This window comes from Amblyomma americanum, chromosome 1 (assembly GCF_052857255.1).
Source record: "Amblyomma americanum isolate KBUSLIRL-KWMA chromosome 1, ASM5285725v1, whole genome shotgun sequence".
Classification (NCBI taxonomy): domain Eukaryota; kingdom Metazoa; phylum Arthropoda; class Arachnida; order Ixodida; family Ixodidae; genus Amblyomma; species Amblyomma americanum.
Genome location: NC_135497.1, coordinates 271,618,408 through 271,624,088, shown reverse-complemented (window position 1 = coordinate 271,624,088; position 5,681 = coordinate 271,618,408). Strand labels below are relative to the sequence as shown.

The following is a 5,681-nucleotide window of genomic DNA, read 5'->3' as shown; positions in this document are numbered from 1 at the left end:
CATTCCTAGGATGTTCAAAGGACATATGTGGTTATCTGGGGTACATGCCTGATACCCAGACCAATTCCTCTCGTCATGCAAACTTTGCAGCAAACCAGGAGACTTTCTACACACCCTGCTCACATGCCCAACCTTCCCTCATCCCCCATCACCAACCGTGGCGGAGTCTTACTGGGAGACTCTTATGACCGAAACTTCTCAAGACCAGCGCCGGCTCATCTCCAGTGTTCTGAGAAGGATTGCTCTCCAAGGGCTATCCTTCGCTTTTTAGGGGTGCCTCGATCCTCACAGTGAGGGAGCACCTAAGTGCCATGTAGGGGGCTTCGCCCCCACCATTTACATCGTTGGCAATAAAAGTTTCCAGCACCACGACCTACCCCGCAGATGGCGAAAGCTATTTTTAGTGCGTAGTTACTTCTAGCCGCAACCATGGATTTCATCGATGGCAGTAAGAAACCTGGGCCGGGCGGTCTAAAACCTCGGTCTAAAACCTCTCTCGTGTGTGTTGTGTATTTGTTGTGTTTTAAAGCACATAGGCAACTGAGGCCATCAAGGTCAGTGCACCACGAACGCCGACTAAAAGCTGGGAAAAAATGTTTTTTGAGGCAAGGAAATGGCGCAGTAACTGCCTCACATACCTCGGTGGACACCCAAACCGCGCCGTAAGGGAACAAGGTAAAGAAGGGAGTGAAAGAAGAAAGGATGAAAGAGGTGCCTTAGTGGAGGCCTCCGGACATAATTTCGACCACCTGGGTATCTTGAATTTGCACTGACATGACACAGCACACGGGCGACTTTCACGTTTCGCCTCCATCGAAATGCTTCCATGGTCGGGTTCGAATCCGGGTACTAAGCAACAAAGTTTGTCAGCGTTCGTGGCCCGCTTAAGGCGTCCACCGACGTGAACTATATAGCTATAATAATAATAATAATTGGTTTTTGGGGAAAGGAAATGGCGCAGTATCTGTCTCATATATCTTTGGACACCTGAACCGCGCCGTAAGGGAAGGGATAAAGGAGGGAGTGAAAAAAGAAAGGAAGAAAAGGTGCCATAGTGGAGGGCTCCGGAATAATTTCGACCACCTTGGGATCTTTAACGTGCACTGACATAGCTATGCTCCTTTCCTTTTCTCAAAACCGAGAGAGGTTCTACGCCGCGAATAAAATTAAAATGCGAATAGGACTGTCTTATTTGCTTCGTGCAAGCCGCCGCTGTTCTCGCGCTCTCCCTCTCTCTCTCTCTCCGTGAGCTTGAAGCGCAAAGGAGACGGTGGCGACGCAGCGTCGCTTGTCTTAGCTGATGAGATGGCGGAGCGACCTCATAGAAGGCGGTGCGCTTAGCGTCGTTTATAAAAGTATAGCAGAGGGAAGCAGTGCTAGCGCACCAACTTCGCATTTGATTAACTACGCAAACCGGCTGTAATTTTTCTACCTATAGTTGACCAGTGCGCCGCGCCTACGTAAGCGGCTTTATCGTCTCACTAGTATTGTTTGCTCGACGCTTTCAACCTGGCCATTCTCCTGTCATCGTGTTGCCCCGCGAGCATGTTTTTAAAGCGAAATCTTTACTACTCGCCTCCGTAGCTTCTTCGCTGCGTGCGCCGTGCGCGCGAGTTTGACCTTGAACTGAGGAGAAACCTCATGGCAGTTATGACGTCACTGAGCCGCCACCGCTGCCGCATTGCTGCTACGCTGCACGCCACACGGGCGTTGTCAGCATTTCAACTCCACCGAAACTCTGCCTACTGAGCCGGAATTTTATAGTGCGTTGCAGTCGTCAGCAGCGGAACGCCGTCATATGTGGTTTTTGAGGAAAGCAAATGGCGCAGTTAAACTCGCAGACGGTTCAGCATTGCGAGGTCTTCGAGCACATAATTCTTGCTCGCCTAACAACTTACATACATGAAAGACAACCACCTTTTCCCCCACAGTATGCTCGGATTTCGTGCGCATCTGTCTGCGCAGGACGCCCTACTTCAAATTAGGCATGACGTGCTTGATTATACCATCCCCCACCGCACTAAAGGTATCCTGGCAGTTGACCTCACCGAGGCATTTGACAGGATCAAGACGACGCCATCTTACGGGAACTGCAGGCTCTACAGGTAGGTCCTCAAAAAAACAACTACGCTCGCGCCTTTCTCTCTGGCCGCACTGCCTCCCTGCACATAGATCAGATTACCACACCACCTTATACACTCGGAGAGCTCGGTACCCCTCAAGGTGCGGTCCTTTCTCCCCTTTTCGTTAACGTTGCTCTCATCCCCCTATCTCACAAACTGGCTCTAATCCCACACCGAAAGCATACCCTGTACGCTGATATTACCACATGGACCACCAACGGCTCTGACGGGGAAATTGAGGAAACTCTTCAGTTAGCAGCAGACACCATCTCCTCTCACGCGTCATCCATCTGGCTCGAAAGTTCCCCCTCTATGTCCGCACTCTTCCTAATTAGGCCAAAATATGGCGCTAACTCGCTCATCCAAATCGCTCTAAAAGGATCCCGTATCCCTGTCACACCCAGCCTCCGCATCCTTTTCCTCCACTTGCAGGATTCTGGACGAAATGAACATGTACCCTTAAAAGGCTCAAGGCCTCCACGCAATCCGTGTTGCACCTTCTATGCCGAGTATCCTCTCTTAAAAAGGATTTAGACGAAGCGGACAACATGAAATTAGTGCATACATTTACGCTTAGCCGCATACTATACGCAATAATAATGATAATAATAATAATAATAATAATAATAATAATAATAATAATAATAATAATAATAATAATAATTGGTTTTTGAGGAAAGGAAATGGCGCAGTATCTGTCTCATATATCGTTGGACACGTGAACCGCGCCGTAAGGGAAGGGATAAAGGAGGGAGTGAAAGAAGAAAGGAAGAAAGAGATGCCGTAGTGGAGGGCTCCGGAATAATTATTGAGCCATTATTGAGCCTGAGGACATCGTCGTCATCATCATCAACCACTGTCGTTGTCACGCCCACACCTAAGGTTTCCTTTTCTGTTGGCGCAGTGCCGAACTCTCTTCGAAGACAGACTCATCTGCTGTACTCTCGCAGAGCGCAGCGAACTCTCGACACTTTGTTGAACCTGTAAACTCTCAACTGCATCACGAACCACCTTTGCAGGCTCGTTGTGTTCGAAACTGTATTTCTTCCGGAGGGCGCAGCGGGGTTTCTGGAGCTTCTTCCAAGCGCACACCCCGGAGGAAGCCGGGCGCCGGGCCGGGGGACGCTTCTACCCATTTTTACGGGTGGGTTGCCGGCGGTGTGTTTCGCACCAACCACCTTCCGCAGCTGAGGCGGACGCCCAAGCCCATAGACCACAACTGCTATCACCTCCCTTCAGCATGAAAAGTTCGAGGAATTCAAGATGGCGGCCCCCATAAGTAAATCAATATAACAAACAACCCAATTGGTGGATGACTGGTGCAGTCATTAGTATATCGATTGGTCATTGATTGTTGATGTCACTGATATATCCAATTGGTGATAGCGCTCGTTACTTCGTCTTCCAGACGGTGGTGGCATCTTTTCTTTATTTGTTAAACATCTTGATTTCTTCGAAACGACATTAAAGCGCTCACACAAGGCAGTAAATGATTATTGGATTTGGGGGAAGGAAATGGCGCAGTATCTCTCTAACATCTCGGCTGACACCTGAACCGCTCCATAAAGAAAAGGATAAAGGAGTGAGTGAAAGAAGAAAGGAAGCAAGAGGCGCCGTAGTGGAGGGCTCCGGAATAATTTCGACCATGCACCTCTGAGACAGGCGCCATTTCGTTTCCTTAAAACCAAGTTTATTTTTTCTTTCCGTTGCGGCGCGATTCGGTTGTCCAGTTACTCCGCGGTTTCCTTTCCTCAAAAACCAATTTTCAATTTTCATTCCAAAGCCCTCCACTACGGCACCTATTCTTCTTTCACTCGCTCCTTCATCCCTTCTCTTATAGCGTGGTTCGGGCACCCACCGAGATGTCCGGACCGCGAATGTCTGGACCCCGTAGAGTATCTGTTACGGGTCCAAGTTGGACTTATTTTTGGAAATGTGGCGGAGAGTTTGAAGGATGCTTCACTCCCGCCACCGGTTGGCCCGGTATTGCACTACCTCCGGGATCGGCCTTGTCTTTAGCGCGTCTTTACTATCCTGTCTTTCTATCCCATCTTTCAACTCTCCTACTATCTGCACGTGGTAGCGATTGTGGCTCGTCTTGAGCCAGTGAGCAGGCCTGTGCACTTTCCTTTTCTTTCTTCCTGGCAGTAACAGACAGACCACCGAGATGTTATAGACAGTTAGTGCCTCATTTGCTTTCCTCAAAAACAAATTTTCAGTTTTTATTCCAAAGCCCTTCACTACGTACGGTACCTCTTCCTTTTTCTATTCTTTGATTGGCTCCTTCATAATAATTGGTTTTTTGGGGAAAGGAAAGGGCGCAGTATCTGCCTCATATATCGTTGGACACCTGAACCGAGCCGTCAGGGAAGGGATAAGGAAGGGAGTGAAAGAAGAAAGGAAGAAGGAGGTGCCGTAGTGGAGGGCTGCGGAATAATTTCGACCACCTGGGGATCTTTAACGTGCACTGACATCGCACAGCACACGGGCGCCTTAGCGTTTTTCCTCCATAAAAACGCAGCCGCCGCGGTCGGGTTCGAACCCGGGAACTCCGGATCAGTAGTCCAGCGCCCTAACCACTGAGCCACCGCGGCGGGTTCTCCTTTATAAAAAAATTGATTTTTTAAGCGTCCTTCAATTTTTCCTTTCATCAAAACGAATTTTCAATTTTCCTATGGAAACCATAGTCTTGCGCAGTGGATGGGGGTAGGGTGTGCGTAAAGCGAACCAAGCAAACGCCGCAGTTCTCAGAAACATGGAAACCAGTAACACATCCTTATTTTGTCTGCTTTTCAGCTCCTTCGCGGAAATACTAAATTTTAGATTAAAGCATCGTAGAATAGCAACCTTTATAAAGCCTAAGCGCTAATATTTGTAATTTAATTAAACTGCTGTTAAGGGGCACTTACGTTCAGACGGGAGCGAAAATAATAATAATAATAATAATAATAATAATAATAATAATAATAATAATAATAATAATAATAATAATATTAATAATTGGTTTTGGGGGAAAGGAAATGGCGCAGTATCTGCCTCATATATCGTTGGACACCTGAACCGCGCCGCAAGAGAAGGAATAAGGGAAGGTATAAGGGAAGTAATATTTCATTCTTTAATTTGCTTTATTTTTATTTTTCAGTCATCCCCCCCCCCCCCCCTTGACTGCTTGCGTGTTTTGAAGCGAAAGAAAGAGCCAGGGAGAGCCGATTTTGCAGTATGTTGCCGGTTGACCTTCAAGTGAGCCAGAGGTTAGGTGCAGCTGTAGGTCTTACCATATGCGGTCCACCATGGTTACGCACCACTTGACCTTTGACCTTTCGATTCGCCGGTAGAGGGTAATAGAATAAGCCGCAGCGTTCATTGGGTGACGAACCTCTCGCGATCAACGATTAACTGCTAGCTGCCAGGGTGGCAGGGTGGGCGCGCTGCCTATCCAGTGTGCGGAACGCACACAACGTTACAGACGCCAATCCGCGTCTGCTTGCCCGATGCATCATTTCGTATACTCTAACCAGTGTTGTGATCGGAGGCCCCGACAGCGGGAACAGACGAGCC

At 48.3% G+C, this 5,681-nt stretch overlaps 2 non-coding genes across 2 annotated transcripts; one reads left to right on the top strand and one right to left on the bottom strand.

Moving 5' to 3' along the window:
• The first annotated feature begins 3,947 nt into the window (after positions 1 to 3,947).
• LOC144116699 (U2 spliceosomal RNA) lies at positions 3,948 to 4,140 on the top strand. Its single transcript, XR_013311950.1, has one exon. It is a non-coding gene; the product is annotated as a U2 spliceosomal RNA (small nuclear RNA).
• A 505-nt stretch (positions 4,141 to 4,645) lies between these two features.
• On the bottom strand, positions 4,646 to 4,717 carry TRNAS-ACU (transfer RNA serine (anticodon ACU)). The gene has a single exon. It is a non-coding gene; the product is annotated as a tRNA-Ser (tRNA).
• Between the last annotated feature and the right edge of the window lie 964 nt (positions 4,718 to 5,681).